The sequence below is a fragment of the Peromyscus californicus genome, unplaced genomic scaffold (assembly GCF_007827085.1).
Source record: "Peromyscus californicus insignis strain IS unplaced genomic scaffold, ASM782708v3 Scaffold_14__1_contigs__length_90479793_seg_2, whole genome shotgun sequence".
Classification (NCBI taxonomy): domain Eukaryota; kingdom Metazoa; phylum Chordata; class Mammalia; order Rodentia; family Cricetidae; genus Peromyscus; species Peromyscus californicus.
The window spans coordinates 76,358,720-76,375,027 of NW_026294436.1; the positions used below are offsets into that span (position 1 = coordinate 76,358,720).

General features: G+C 44.4%; 1 long non-coding RNA gene across 5 annotated transcripts in view; it reads right to left on the minus strand.

Annotated features, from left to right (window-relative positions):
- LOC128110158 (uncharacterized) overlaps positions 1-16,308 on the minus strand; it is a 79,145-nt gene that overhangs the window by 4,080 nt on the left and 58,757 nt on the right. For 4 of the 5 annotated variants that reach the window (XR_008218104.1, XR_008218105.1, XR_008218106.1 and 1 more), the window contains one exon: positions 166-6,201. This is a non-coding gene — a long non-coding RNA (uncharacterized LOC128110158). Of the gene's footprint in view, positions 1-165; positions 6,202-16,308 lie in introns of those variants that run through there. The other variant, XR_008218107.1, reaches the window with a different exon arrangement.

A 16,308-nucleotide genomic window follows, 5' to 3' on the forward strand; every position in this document is an offset into this window, starting at 1 on the left:
AGTCACCACAACAAAACGAAGGAACAAAAACTTTCCACAGATGTTCTTTATGGTATTATGGGAAAATAACCTCATTTGGTTTGGGAAGAAAGAGTCAGAGAAAATTTAACAGAAACCATGTTTGAAATAAATGAGACTGGAAGAAAACAAACTTTTCAGACAACCATCAGAAGAGAAAATCTTGCTGTTTTAGAAATGAGTCTGACATTTCTTCATCACTATAAAGATTTGCATATTTTACATAACATGCAGCCAAAAATTAAAATTCCAAAGCCACAGTAAAATACCTTATGCCACATCTTGTATCAGAATTTGACCAGGAGGAAGAAGAGAGGGGTGAGTTTTGACATATGACTGTCCTCTGGCCATATTATGAAAAGCAGTGATGTAAAAACCTGCATGTCCGCTTGGTGCTAACATGCAGCTCTTATGTAAGTCTGAGGGTGGCCTTTCCTCATTTACCTGAAGAAGCATCTGGTACTTTGAGGCTGTTGCTGTTCTAAAACACACAGCTGCTGAATGTCAGCCGTCTGTCCTCTCTCCTGGGCTGGCTGCTTAGGCTCAAACCCAGCCAGCTGACTTTCATCTTCAGTAGTGTGATGTTGTCTGCAGTTGTATGAAATAATAATCATAGTGTGAGGGGTTTTCAGAATTAATGAGTTAGAAACACTGGGGCATTTTTAGAGCCTATATTTTGACTTCCATAACAAAAGCCATCAGTTTTTCAGAACCACGTGAATCAGAAGCAGGCAGATCTCTGTGAGTTCCAATACAGACTGAACTACATAGCAAGTTCCAGGCCAGCCAGAGCTACATAGTGAGACCCTGTCTCAAAAACAATGACAAAAGGCAAAGAAAGAAACCCTCACCACCAACAACCACAAAACGTATGAATCCAGTGCAGTGGTGCGTTCATAAAATCCTACTGTTTAGGAGGCTGAGGCAGGGAGGTTGGAGAGTTGAGGCTAGCCTGAACTATGCAGCAAGACCTTATTGAAACAAGGGAGAAAGCAAGCAAGCAAGAGAGAAAGAGAGAGAGAGAGAGAGAGAGAGAGAGAGAGAGAGAGAGAGAGAGAGAGAGAGAGAGAGAGAGAGAGAAGGAAGGAAGGAAAGAAAGAAAGAAGGAAGGGGGAATGAAGTAGTCACTACGGGTCATAAGTATGTATAAATATAATCTTCATCATCATAGCCTACTTCCTGTGTGTCAGGCCCCTAATGTGAAGAACCCAACAGAAAGAGAATAAGTGAGGTGTAGCTTGTCTTACAGCCTCTCTTACCAATGTGACTCCTCTGTGCCCCTTGGTTATTTCTGTCACATCAGGAACATTTTTTTTCTGGCAGGGTCTCACTCCACAGGCCCAACTCTTCTGAAATTAACTCTATAGCTCTTAAACTCTCAGCAATCCTACTGCTTCAGCCTCCTGAGTTCTAGAATTACAGGCATGATTCACCTACCTCAGTGTATTTTTAATTGTAGTATCATGGTGTTGTCTGTCTTTCTCATCTAAGACTCAATGTTGTGACTGAGTGTTGATGCTGAGCAGAAGCTTTGATGAAAGATGACAACAAAATGGCCTGGATGTTTGCTACCCTAGACCTTTGCTCATGCTTAGAAATGGTGGTCAATGTTTTCATTCATTCAAATTTATCCATTAATCACGTACAACATGCTCTGCCCTGTCGGCTGTTTGGAGTACATCAGTGGATGAGACAAAATTCATCAACAGAGGTGAAAACTCATGTCACTTAAAACTTAGCTATGGAAACTAAGTAGGTTTGCACAACATCTGAACCAACAGACGAGCCGATAGATAGGGCAGACTTTGCTGTTCAGGTTCTGGCACTTAAGTCCTACCTCCCAGGACTCCCTTGGTCCAGGACAGTTGACCTATGTATGAACAAAGCAAACTTACTAAAGGCCTCCAGTGTGCTTGTCTTTTAGGAAAGCATTTGGTCTCTGCCCTAAGGGTGTATTTGTTCTAGAGGAGGTTAGATCTAGAAGAGATAGCATCTCCTTCAAGACACGATTTGAGTGCCAAGCCATAGAGTGGTATAGCCGCCTGCCAGGTGCCCATGACCCTGGAAGTAACTCCAATTAAACTGACTGTTCTACCACCTTAAACTTTCATGAAATCATTTCTTCATTCTTATATTACCCTCTCTATCTGGGATGAATAGAAATCAAGTCCCCAGGAAGAGTCACAAGCAGGGAGAATCAAAGGTAAAAGCAAAACTCCAAACCTCATGATAATGGTAAATATTGTCGAGACAATAGTAGACACAGAAGAGGTGTTTAGAATCCATAGCTCCCAGGTGAGTAGGAGAGGGAAGGTTCTGGATGAAGGCATTCGATCACCAAGGAGCCAGAAGTTAACCAAAACAAAGAAATGAAATTGTTCTAAGCATGGGGAGCAAGGTTCAGGAGGTGAGAACCCTAAGAAGAGGTGGTTCAGGAAGCCGGGGGACACTATTCTGAACTCTGCAGGTGGCAGGAGGAGAGCCTGTGAGGGGATCTAGAGTTGTATTCTAGAAACAACTACATTGTTGGCAATGTAGAGGACGAACTGATTACACAGGGCAAAGTGGGACCCAGGAGACCAGAAGAAAAGGAGTGGGAAACTGGGTCTGCTCCCAAGATGGGAGACAGAGCTCATGTACGGAAGTAAGATATACATGAGATGACTTGATGGTTTACCGGATGTGCATAGGGGTTGGGGTCAGATAGGAAAGGATGACCCCCAGGTGTCTAGATTGAGTGGATGAGGTTGGGTTTGGGGTGGTGACATAGAGCTGGACGCTTTAAATCCGTAAGTCATGTAGCAAGTAGTTGGACAGTGAAGTGTCTGGGTGGGAAGAGATCTAGGCTGGAGGCAGAGGCTTGGGAGAGGACACAGACTAAATGGAGCACAGAGGGCACCACTTACTGTCCTGGGCAGAGAGTTGGAGTTTGTGGAATGAGAAGGGATGAAAGCAAGGAGGCTGCCGGGGTGGCCAGGTTTGCAGCAGACACTAGGAGATATCTGATTACAGAGTCGATCTTGGACTTGACCTGAGATCAGCGAGGAGGAGCTGAAGAATATTTGGTGGAAGGTCCCAGGTCAGAAGCAGTTTTTTCAGAACAGCAGGTAGGGGAAGTAGAAGCCAAAGGAATTGGTTGGAGGTGATTGTGAGTGTCCATGAAGCAAGGGCTGGACTGAGTGATGCTAAGCAGTGTGTACAAGTGCACCCATAGGGTTTTTCGTGCTATCGTCCCTAGCTCCCCAGAAGCAGCTAAAATCATAAGGTAGAAGAGGCGGACTGTGTTTTGGAAAGATAATAACTCTCCCAACTCAACCCTTTCCCCAATTCCTAAGTGATGAGTTTAAGCTAAACTTGGCTTTGGAAATAGATGTTGGAAGCTGCAACCAAAGAAATGCTAGGAAGTTTTGATTGAAGAAGGGATTTGAGGGCCAGGGCTATAGACCAGTGATAGACCATTTGCCGAGCATGTGCAAGGCCTGGATTCAATAGCACCATGACCAACCAAAAAAACCAAATCAAGACAAACAGTAAGTTCAAAGGTCAGCTTGGTAAGAACTCAAGTAACAAAAGGCCAGGGATGTAGCTGAGCTAGGCCAGCATGTATGTATGTATGCATAAGATAATGGGCTTAGTGTGCATATACACGCACTCACACACAAACACACACTAGGTCTGTAGGGCTGGCAACTATCAAATCAGAAGAATTACAAATGATGCCAAGGTTTTGAACAGTAATCAAATGAATTGGACCCTTTACCAAAAGGGCAGAAGCTGAGCCAGTTCTGTAACAGTTTTTAAGGGCATTGGAGCTGGCAGACTGGACTTTACTTTTAAAGAGGGGTGATGACATGTATATTAATTTGGAAAGAAGATGACTGGACCAGGCTGACAGCCTGAAGTAGGCCAAAGCAAAGGAGAAAATTATACAAACACAAGCTTTTTTCTCTTTCAGGAAAAAAAAAATTATGACAGAAGCAAAGTGTATGGCCTCTCATGTGCCTCGGGGTTCTTGTGTGACTGAGTGCTCAGTAGAACTGTGTGGAGGGGACCCTAAAGCCCATGACAACCCCTGATCCCTCCTGTGCCAGTGGGCTGAAAGTCAGGAATAAGACAGCATACACCCTTCACAGGCCGAGAGCCACTGTGGACATACCATATGTACACAAGTGTGTGTACACTACACAATGCACACTCTGTCATCTGCCTTGTGTTTATCCCTAACCACCTTCCACTTGGAACTATGAAAGGCTTCACAATGACTCTACAGAGCAAGTACAACGTCTTACCTGCCCATCAAACACTGTCTCCCAGTTTCAGGCAAAGCCTGTGTAAAATGAAACAGCTTCCCAGAGTCTTGATTAGCTACGCCCTTGTCCCAGGACCTTGTCTTACTCTCACACAGTGAATTACAGTAATTGTCTTTCTCAGCTTCTCCAGGTCAAGGATGCAGGATGAAAGAGGAGCGTGGCCTTAAGCTCGTGCAAGGTGCAATTCTATTCTGTTCCCAGGCTGAACTCTGTATCTCAACATGAATTGCTTGAGTCTGGTGCTCTGAGGAGGGGAAGTGCTACCATCAATTCAAAGATCTCAGATAGCTGTTTCCTCCTGTTTCTTCCTTAGGGGGAGCAAAGGGGAGGAGGAAACAGCTCACTGTCGGGGAGTTTACCGTTTCATGGGGTTGGGAAAGGCAAGCACAGAGGGTCACAGGGACGCACACAAATTCAGTCAGGGCTGCAAGACCAAGAGGAATATTCCGACTGAGGGACGAAAAGCAAGTGACAGGGAAAGTCTGGCCAGTCTACCCTGAGGTCCGTGGGATGTCAACGGGTAAGCAGATGTTAACGAGTGAGCAGATGTGAACAGCAAGAGGAAGAGCAGGAGCAGGCAGCTGAGATGGGGTGTGAGCAGCTGGCTGGGGTTTGAGAGAATAGGCAATAAAGCCAGGTTTATTAAAGGAGTGGAAAGGAACTTGGGATGCCAAGGTGAGGACTTTTGTACATAGCTGTTTGAGCACAGAGGAACTAGTGAAGAATTTGGAGCAGGGTAGTCCCAGATTACCCCCTGGATCTAAGAGGCTTGCGCTGTGAATTCTTGTCACCTTGACACAACCTTCTTGGGTCATCTGGGAAGAGGGGACTTGGGTGGAGAAAATGCCTCCATCAGCTAGGCCTATGGGTATGTCTGTGTGGTATTTTCTTGGTTAATGATTGGGGGTAGGGAGACAACCCACCATGGGCAGTGATATCCCTGGGTTGGTGGTCCTGGGCTATATAAGAAGCAGGCTGAGCAAGCCATGGGGAACAAGCCATGGTCTCTGCTTCAGTTCCTGCCTCCAGATTCCTGCCCTGCTTAAGTTCCTGATTTGATTCCCTCAATGATGGACAGTGATCTGGATGCATAAGCCAAATAAACCCTTTCCTTCCCAGGTTGCTTTAGGTCATGGTCTTTCTTACGGTGATTGGAAGTAAACTAAAACAAGGTTTAAGTCTGCAGCTGTTCACTGGGAAGAATTCAGAGTGAGGAGAACAGAGGTAGAGAGAAATTTTGTACATGCTGGGCTTAACATGTCGGCACTCACTAAGACTCGGAAAGAGGGCCTGCCCTTCAGGAGGAAGATACAGTTATAGTCCATGCAACCCCAGCTTCTCCATCTCAAGGGCAGGGACAAGCACACTTACCTCAGGTTGTTTTGGGAACCAGACACAATGCTTTAGGAAACACTAGGCACAGCGTCTGACTCAAGATGGGCACGATGCAGGTTCAGTAATGATGCTGTGGTTACATCAGAGGCGGTTACACTGTTCCTTCTTCCATAGAGCCCGATGCTGTGGTTATATCAGAGGCGGTTACACTGTTCCTTCTTCCATAGAGCCCAATGCTGTGGTTATATCAGAGGTGGTTACACTGTTCCTTCTTCCATGTAGCCCTTCTATTTGCTCCAGAATGCCTCCTCATGGCCAGGAATCAAGAACACGTGGCAAACATATGCAGCCACAGCCACAGTTGCCTCTTCCCCGCAAAGACCAAGGCTAAACATTGAAACAACAGTGAACTGGCTCTGTTTTCCTCACACAGCCACACTCCAGGGTGGATACTCAGCCTCTGGGAAACGGAATTCTGATGAATGTCTTTTTTTTTGTCTTCTTTCTCCAGGCACAGGGCTTCATAAAAGTGATAATCCTGGATTCATTAATGAATGGAGTTAAAATATGTAAAGAATTATGTATTGTTTATGAATACATGGAAACTCTAAGTATATATGTATATATATATATACAAATTCATACACAGAAAGCTTTATATTCCATGTCCCCAAAGTGTATTGTAAACACAAAGTACACACACACACACACACACACACACACACACACACACACTCACACACACACACTCTTTATGAGAACTCATAGCTAATGAAACGGTTCAGTGGGTAAGTAAGGTGCTTGTCACACAAGGCTCGAGCTTGATCCCTGGGACCCGAGTAAAGGTGGAGGAGAGAACTGACTCCACAGGCTCGTCCTCTGACGCATGCACACTAATGACAGCAATAAGTAACACTTAAAACACACTGAAGTCAATAAACTGGTCACTACCTGTGAGAAAAGTAGGGAGGGAAAATAAACGCAGTAATGCTTCACATGTTTTTTATCCGGGTGCTGAATGGATGGCTATTATTCTACTCTTTACATAGTTTGTGTGTAGGGAATAATATACTGATTACATATATATATATATATATATATATATATATATATATATATATATATATATGCAATTTTAAATTTTGGAGAGAAAAAAGTCAGATCTTCTATTTTTGAAATGGTGAGCTCGAACTGGCATCTGGGTTCTGTCAAAGAGGGAAACCAGAGAGGGAAGGATCCTTTGCCGCCTACATCTGATCCAGGCAGAAGACAGACTGCCAACCCTCAGAGGAGGAAACCCCACAAGAAAAGAGTGGGATACCGGAAGACAGTCTCCAGTGCCTCCCTGGAGGAAACGCACCACAGAAAATGTGCCGAGGAAGTGGCAGCCGCAGAGGAAAGGCTGGAGGGACAGATGGGTCGCTAAAACAAAGACAAGGGAAGTTCGGTTCTGTAGACTTCTGGGGAGAAAAAAAGCACAGACTAGGAAGAGAGAGACATTTGTGGGGGCAGGGAAGAGAGTAAGATGTCAGCAGAGCATCTGAATTGACTCCTTTTGAGCAGTGCAGACAGTGACCGCTACGGAGACTTCCAGACGCAAACGCTCACCAGTAAACAACGACCTGGGGAAAACACAGGGACCGGTCGTTTTCACTGGGCAATACACAGCACAGGGCAGAAAGGAGGGACCCGTCCAGTACCCTGGCGCTCTGCCTGGACGTACTTTTCAGACCACAGGGGAGATCCAGGTGGACATAACAGGCTTGCTCAAATTAAGAGGAAAACATCAGCATTTGGAAGGCACAGCGCCGGCCGTCACAACTTGTGACCCAAATCAGGTCAGCCAACTGCTCCCAAGAAGACAGTTAAGAGAGCCAGATTCAAAGTGAGAAGCAGAAAAGGGGTATTTATTCAATGTGGCTACATTGACAAGAGGGATAAAAAGATCCAGTTACCCTCCCCTCCCCTCCTCCGCACCCCCCCAGTCCATCTTCTGGTCCTGAAGTGAGACCAAGGTGTGGCTCCGCCCACCACTGACCCATCATTGTCTGGGCTTCATCTTATCCTGTAAGGTGGGCTGACAAGCTAGAACTGTGTGGAGTCTCTCTCTGGGAGACAGGTTCCCACTCAGGCTGGTACCTGCTCCTTTTCCCAGCATGAGATTCCTGGGGAAGTTCCCATTCTTTGGGGTCGATTGTTTTAACAATCTTGTAGTCCAACTGAGAAACAGTGTCTCTTTAGAATCTCCCCATTCCCGTCAGGCCTGCTCCAGAGGCATTTGTGAGGCAGAGTATGTACTAGAGAAGGGGGAGTGTACTAAGAAGAGCTTCCTTGGGACTAAACAAAGCTTCACAACGTGCAATCTAGGCGAGTGGGCAAAGATACCCCTGGAAGCTGAAAGCGGAACAGTTTCCTGAGCTTGGAAGGCTTGGAAACGTCTTAGTTCCAACAAGACAGAATGGGCAGACTTTGCTGGTCTTTGAGAGAACAGAACCCTGTGGCCTTAGGAGAGGCTCTGGAGTAACCTGCTTACCACATTCTTCTGCAGAGGCGCTAAAGTAACTATGAAGTCAAGGGTGTGGGTATGCTTTCTATCCTCGCCCTATAATTCTCTGAACCCCCGTCTAGAGGCCTTAAACCCAGAGGGCCATGAAAATGTCTCCTAGAAGCCAAGGCTCCTTTCCTGAGACCCAGCAGGAGCTGAGGACGACATTCTGGACTTGGGAACTGGATTTGAATCATGGCTCTGAGTCTGCTGCTGAGAGTCAGTCTGGGCCTGCGCTGTCTGTTGCCTAAGTCAGTAGCCTCCAACCAAACGTGGCCACTGAGCATGTGAAATGTAATTAGCCTAAGTGAATCTTCAATTTAATTAATCAGTTAATGTTGATACAGAGTTTTTTTTTTTCTCTCTTTTCTTTGTGTTTTGAGATAGGGTTTCTCTGTGTAGCCCTGGCTGCCCTGGAACTCCCTCTGTAGACCAGGCTGACCTGGAACTCACAGAGATCCGCCTGCCTCTGCCTTCTGAGTGCTGGGATTAAAGGCATGCGCCACCACCACCTGGTGATACAGAGATTTTCTGTATCTTAGATTGGCTTGGAACTCATTGCATCACCCAGGCTAGCTTTAAACTCTTTTTTGTTTGTTTGTTTTTGTTTTTTTGTTTTTTTTGAGACAGGGTTTCTCTGTGTAGTTTTGGTTACTGGATCTCGCTCTGTAGACCTGGCTGGCCTCGAACTCACAAAGATCTACCTGGTTCTGCCTCCCGAGTGCTGGGATTAAAGGCATGCACCACCACTGCCCGGCAGCTTTAAACTCTTCTTTCAACCTTCAAGTACAAGTATGTATCTCCATGCTGACCTGTAAATTTTATTAAATTTTAGTTATAATTTTTGTTACTTATTAATTTGGGGTTGGGTGGGGCATGCACATGCCACGTGCACATGTGAAGGTCAGGGGACAGCTTTTAGGAGTTAGTTCTCTCTCTTGAGATGTGGATTTCGGGGACTGAACTCACGGTGGTGGGATTGGTGCCAAGCCCCTTTACATGCTGAGCCATCTTGCCAACCCTTAAACTCAAATCACTTTCTTATTCATCAGACTGTGGAAAGTGTTAGAAATGGCAGCATGTGCTAGGTACCTGGATAGACTCGATGTTACATATAAACACACTTTCTAACTGTCATTAATGGCTTGAGTGATTTTTTTTACACGTCAGCATAACACTTTAGTGTGTTTATCTGAATATTTGATGCAGTAATGCAAGTTATAGGTATATCTGCACAACTCAATTGGTTTAAAAACTGAAGTATTTTAATTTAAAATATGGTATAATAAGTTATGGTACTAGTTAAAAATAATCATGAAAAATTGTAATGTTTAAAATGAAGGACTACTACCTACACAGAAATCAATATGGATGCAAAAGCTAGTAGTGTGTGGGTTGACGTGCTGTCAAATCTCACATTTTGGGAGATGGTACAGTAGTTAAGAGTGCTTATTGTTCTTCCAGAGGACTCTAGTTCAGTTCTCAGCAACCACATTGGACAACTCACAACCAAGTGTAACTCTAGCTCCAGGGCTTCTGACACCCTCTTCTGGCCTCCAAGGACATCTACAGTCACATGCATATATCTATACACACATAGACATAATTCAAAAGAAGTCTATTTTTCTAAATCATGACAATTGTATTTGATCCCTGGGACCTACATGGAACTCCGGTAATGTGTCTTCTGTTCTCTATACAGAGCACAGTGGTACAAGTGAGGGCACCACCTCCATAAAAAAAATTCATGATGATATTTAATGCTACTGAGATGGTATTGGGAAGACCTCTGAGACTGTCACAATAGTAAGATAGTTATCTTGTGTGTTGATCTGTTATAAAGGCAAGATGACTCCTCTCCCTCCTTCCACCCCTCCTCCTATTCTCTCCCTCTTCTCTCTCTGAAGAGTCAGACAGTCGAAATCTGTATGGTGAAAGCCATGACTAAATAGAGATATTATCCCCTTTCCATGCAAGCTTCTGTCATCCTGTTGTCTGCTCTCACAGAGGAGCAACAGGGGAGGAGGGCCCTGCTGACTGACAGGGGAGGAGGGTCCCCTGATATTGTCAACACTCTCTTGTTCACACCAGCTGTCTGTCTTACCAGCTTCCTCTCTTTACAAAGCCTTCACCTGTTATAACACAGTGAGAAAGATATGCTCTTAGATTCCTCAGTTTCCAAAACTATGTGGAAAAAAATCTTTATAAATTACTTAGTCTGTTGTATTCTGTTATAGCAGTAGCCAAAACCAACTTAGAGTGGGCTACATGTGGTGTGTGCAACTGCAGTCCTAGCTCCTGAGTAGTGGGAGCAGGAGGATCAGGAGTCGAGGCCAGCCTGGACTACATGAGACTGAGGAGGATCAGGAGTCGAGGCCAGCCTGGACTACATGAGACTGAGGAGGATCAGGAGTCGAGGCCAGCCTGGATTACATGAGACTGTCTTAGACACTTCCAGTGAAAAGACAGAAATTTTAAAAATAACTTTTCTCTTAACAGTTAAACGAGAATCAGTATTAATTATCTGAAATTGGAGTTAAATGTTCAATAAATGTTTTTAAACAGTTCTTACCAGGACCTAGCTCATAATGTTGGCCTGTTAAGATGAGTTGAATTCTCACAACCGAAAGAGAACCACTTTTAGATGGAGAGGTAGCCAAAGACACTACCATCTTCATCATGGAAATTCTACTGGGAAGGTACAAGCAGAATATCTGAAGGACGTTTAACAACTAGTACAAGCTCAGTTCAGTCGTTAGGGAAACAGTTTTGGAAGTTCCTCAAAACAAAAAAATTAAAAGCAGAACTACCATATGGTCCAACAATCCTACTTCTGGGTATTGATCCAAAGGAGATGAAATCAGTACCTTGAGGAGATATTTAGACTCTACTCTCCCCAGCACAGTTTACAATAGCTGAGATACGGAAACAGCCTAAGGCCTGCTGGTGGGTGAATGGATAAAGAAAATGTGAGATAGACAGATATATAAAGATATAAGTTTATATCTATATGATTCAGCCTGATAAAGAAGGAAATCCATTTCCTACAACATGGATAAACCTGGAAGACACCGTGCTAAGTGAGATAAGCTAGAAGGTCTAGAACAAATGCTGTACCACTTATACATGTGGCAGCTCAGGAGTTAAAGTAGCATGGTAGTCCCTAGAGATGGGGAGCCCTGGAAATGGGGAGATCTGATGGAAGGCCACTGCCTTTTCTTTGTAAGATGGAGATCTAGTTCACAGTGTGGAGATCTGGAGAGCCACTGTGAAAAAAAAATGATTCTGGGGTTGGGAGTTTTCCTCAGTGGTAGAATGCTTGCCTTGAAAGAGCAATGCCTGGGATTCAGTCCCCAGGCCCCAAAATGATAAAATGTTTAATTACTGTTAATGTATAGTGTATTAGATCTTAAGTATTCCCACCACTCTTTAAAGGGTACCTGAGGTGGTGGATGTGAAATACTTGGTTTTATTTGGTAATCATGTCACAGCATTTCTCAAATCTTAAATATGTACAGCTTTTTCTGGAGGGAAAAACCCCAGAAGTTCTTCAATTAATCAACCAAACAATTGCCCTTGAATGCAAAGTCTTCCTAAGAGCATCGAAATATGATCGATTCAAAATCCTGTTTGTTAAGGACTTTCTTCAGTTACGGAGGAAGTCACATGATGTGAGGAGCACAACCAACTGATATTTGGAGTAGATTCATCTCACAGAACTTTCAAACCTATTTTCTTTAAAATACTGTCATTATGTAGAATATTGAATTCATTTATATAGACACCTGTGAATTTTACATCTGTCAAAGTCCTCTGCCAGAGAAGACAAGCGTAACTTCTGTCACAGTGAAGGGCACTCATGACAGATAAGGACTGGGTTGCCTGTGGTGCTTGCTTGCTTGACTTTAGGGCTCAGGCCAGGAGCTCTCACACCCCAGACAAGTGCTCTACACCCCTGGCCCTTAGCTCCCCCCCCCCCCCCCCCCCGAGAGAGTTTCTCTGAGTAGTTTTGGTGCCTGTCCTGTATCTCGCTCTGTAGACCAGGCTGGCCTCGAACTCACAAAGATCCGCCTGACTCTGCCTCCCGATTGCTGGGATTAAAGGCTTGCACTACTGCTGCCTGACCTGGCCCTTGGCTTTTGAGGCAGGGTCTCTTTCTAGCTTCTCAAGAAGCTAAGTTTATGAAACCCCCCAGACCTCCAACTCTCCTGCCTCTGCCTCGGAGAGATGGGATTGGGGTGTCCCGTGAACTGGGGTGTCCTACGGACTGGGGTGTCTCATGGAGAGCTGGAACTGGGGTATCCCATGGACTGGGGTGTCCCACCACGCCTCCCTGGACTCAGTACAGTTTCAAAACATGAAGTTTGTCTTTTGCCTGATGCTTTGCTCCTCTTTTTTATTTGTTTGTTTGTTTTTGAGATAGGGTCTTACTGTGCAGCATGGGCTATCTCAGAACTCACTGTGCAGCCCAGGCTGGCCTGGAACTCACTATGAACACCAGGCTGGCTCAAACTCACAAAAATCCACCTGCCTCTATCTCCTGGGTGCTAAGATTAAAGGTGTGCTCCACTAACACCCCGCTCCTTGTTCCACTTAAATGGTACATTTTGAAGATGCTTCAGAGCGAGCTCGTGGGTGTAGTTCTTAAAATTATCCTAAAGGTGTGCACATTCTATGATTCATCCTCGTGTGGAATGTGGAAACAGAAGACAGTTATCTGTGCTCGCTGCCAACACTCAATGTGTGTGTGTGTTGGTCATAAATCTAAGGAGGCGATGATGACGGGGAAGAGAGGTTTTAAGGGAGGTGGGGATGGAGAGGGTGATGGGAGGCAGGTGACAAGATGACAGAGTGGGCACCTACCTGGGGGAAGAAAAGCACTGGCAGAATGGTGGAGAATTTTTAAAAAGTTTTCACGGTTAGTTCTTACTTAAAATACTCTTGAAGCAAAAGGAGTATTTGCTAGATATTCAATAACTGAAGGGTGATTTAAATTTCTTGTTGTGACCCTGTAAGCTAACTTGAGGCTCTGAGCAAAGCAAAGCTTGTGTTCTAGCTTGGTAGGCATAAAAATTATGTGGAAATTTAATTTTTAAACAGTATGAATCAGTCACTTAGTGGGCAGATTTTCATTGTAATCAAGAGTGCTATGCTAATTAATTCTTTAGTTACTAAAGAATATAAAGTAGACATTAGTAATTTTGTTTTATGAAAGACCTTTTTGAATTTTATGTTGACACTGAATTGACAGGAAGCTGAATATCTCATGTTTTCCCGAGTATGTTCTGGGCTGGTTTGTTTTCATTGTCAGCTGGACACAGTTGAGAATCACTTAAGAAGAGTCTCAGTGAGGGATTGTCTAGATCAGGCTGGTCTCTGGGCATGTCTGTGTGGTCTCAAATGTGTTAACTGGTGTGGAAAGACCCAGCCTAAGACTGGCAGCCCCATGCCCTGGGGGTTGGGTTCAGGATTATACGGGAGTGGCAGAATCAAGCCAGACACTGAGCGTACAAGTGTTCATTTCTCTCTGCTCCTGATTGTGGATGTGACAAGCCAGCTGCTTGGGTCCCTGTTGTCATGGCAACCCCTCGGTGATAGACTGTAGCCTGGAACTGTGAGCTAAGATAAGCCCGTTTAAGTCGCTTTTTGTCAGGGGTTTCATCACAGCGACAGAGACAAAACCAGGACGTGTGGAATCTATATTTAAAATGAGAAAGTACATGGGAGTGTGTTTATATGTGTGTGGGGGTCATAAAACTAGGCAGGTGATGAGGAGAGAGTCCAAAGTAAGGGAAGTGGGGAACAGAGGTTTATGGGAGGCAGAGGGGGCACCTACCTGGGCTAAGAAAAGGAACCAGCCCGAGAAGGGAGGGGTCCAGGAAAGGGCAGTGTGGGAGGAAAAGAGGAAAACTACACATGATAACATGTGTATGATAGACTGCAGCCTGGAACGGTGAGCTAAGATAACCCACCATCTGTGTCTTAAACTAAAAAAAAAAATACATGAACAATAGTACAGAGACCCACGAAGTTAACAAATCACTTAGACAATTTTGAAATCCATGGGGTTTTTACTTTAAAGTCAGTTCTAAAATAAAGCAGCTAGACTGAGCACTATGGATGTAGATATTAAGAGAGAAAACTATTTTTGGTACTCACCCTAGAAATTGGAAAACTTTGAAGTGTGTTTGGAATAAATCAGGTATGTGAATACTTTTGCAGCCATAAATTATGTGAAATATAAATACAGATTAAGTATTTTAGTTGCAGATTTAGCATTTGAATTGAAATATGCTGTACGTTTAAAAATATACAGATGAATTTGGAAGAGTTCACATAAAAAAACAAAGTGAAATGAAAAGTTTTTATACTGATTATATGTTTAAGTGATATTTTTGAGATATTTGGAGAAAGCAAATATGTTATTAAAATGGATTTTCTCTCAAAACACCAAAAAATTTTTTTTCATCTGTTTCTCTTTTTACCACAACTATAAGAGCATGTTCAAGTCTGCATGTGATTCGAATTCTTCCTCTGTTGGCAGCTTTGCTTGGAAGGAAGGCCTCTGAGGCAGATGAGTCCAACCCATGAGACACTTCTGATTTACACACACAATGGGCACGTTTGGGTTTTTTGTTTTTTTTTTTAGCATCTCTATGTTTTATTTATTTATTTATTTTTCTCACCTAGAACTGAGGATAATGATGCTTTTACCTCAAGGGTTGTTTTAAGAATGATTGACTCCCGTCAATACAATACAGAGTGATTACCCTCTGTAACTGGATCATCATCCTGATCATCCTGAGAGGTTCCTTAACCATTGATTGCTTCAACTGACTAAGACAGGCCCAGTTGCTTGGCGGAGGTAGGCACCCCATGGCATCCTCCTGACTCTCCCAGGTGTGGTAGGTTCTGACTCTTGCATTCCATGGTGGGTTTGTGATGGAGGCTGCAAGCCGCACACTCCTGACAGATAACCTTTTATTTTGCTGTCTCCAGCTGGAAACTCCTTTTGGAGTAACCCTTCAATCACTTGCCTCTCTAACTTCTCTTAAGGTCTAACCTCCAGGCCAGGGCAATATCCCTCCCCCTACATTCCTTAACCATTTCCTGCCTGGTGTGGGTATTTGGCATTTAGTTCTGTGTTGCCTTGTATTGTTGAGTAAGGGAATCATGTGCATTTTCTCCCTGGCTACGTCAGAGCTAATGTTTTAAAATTTGCAAAATCCCCAACAGAGAATAATAAATGCTTTAAAAATATATTTAGCCAACAGCAAATCGGAACATTTGGAAAAACTAAAAGAGAGAGGAAAAAAGAATTTGACCTGGAGACCCCAGAATCCCTACAAGGCACAAAAAGTACCGCTGAAGAGAGGAAGTTCTAGGTACAAGTTTGAGATGAGCATAAAGGACTGAGCAGAGCTGACAGAGACACTAAGGGCGGAGGTCAGGAAGCAGGGATGGCCACCCTGCATGCAGCACAGCCCCACACTCAAGGAGGAGCTCCTTTCCCAAACTACCCCCAACAACTATTTCTGGCCACACTCAATTTTAGATAGTGACACAGGTCCCAGTCCAGTGGGTGTGGCTCTCAAGGAGCTCATTTCCAGGTCTCACTCACTCCCTCTTGCCTCCAGAGAGTCTTCTCCCACACCTAGGCGTTTTAAACATTTGGAAAGCCGTTCTTCTATGGGATTCCTTTGCTGACCTCTGCAAGTGAATGAATCGGGTCCTCTACTTGCTGGGCTCACTGGCCTCCCCCACCCCAGCATTCTGTCAGCAGAAGACACACCTGGGTCACTGCAGAACTAGTCACCTCCCAACACAGTGCCTGTTCCAAGGCAGTGCTGAATGAATTATTGTCACAAAGTTGATTCTTGTTTGGGCCACAGGGGAGGAAAAACCCAGCTAACATGGAAAGAAAGAAGCCACTGTTCAACTGTGACTCAGGGCTCAAGGCCCAATACAGGGTTCAGCTTTGTTTTGAACTTTGGTGGCTCAAAATTTATGGTGAATTAGCAAGACAAGAGGCAGCCAGTGTGAGAGAACCCAGAGATGGGATTCAGTTCTTGTCACCAACTGCAGTGTGAGTTTGGACTA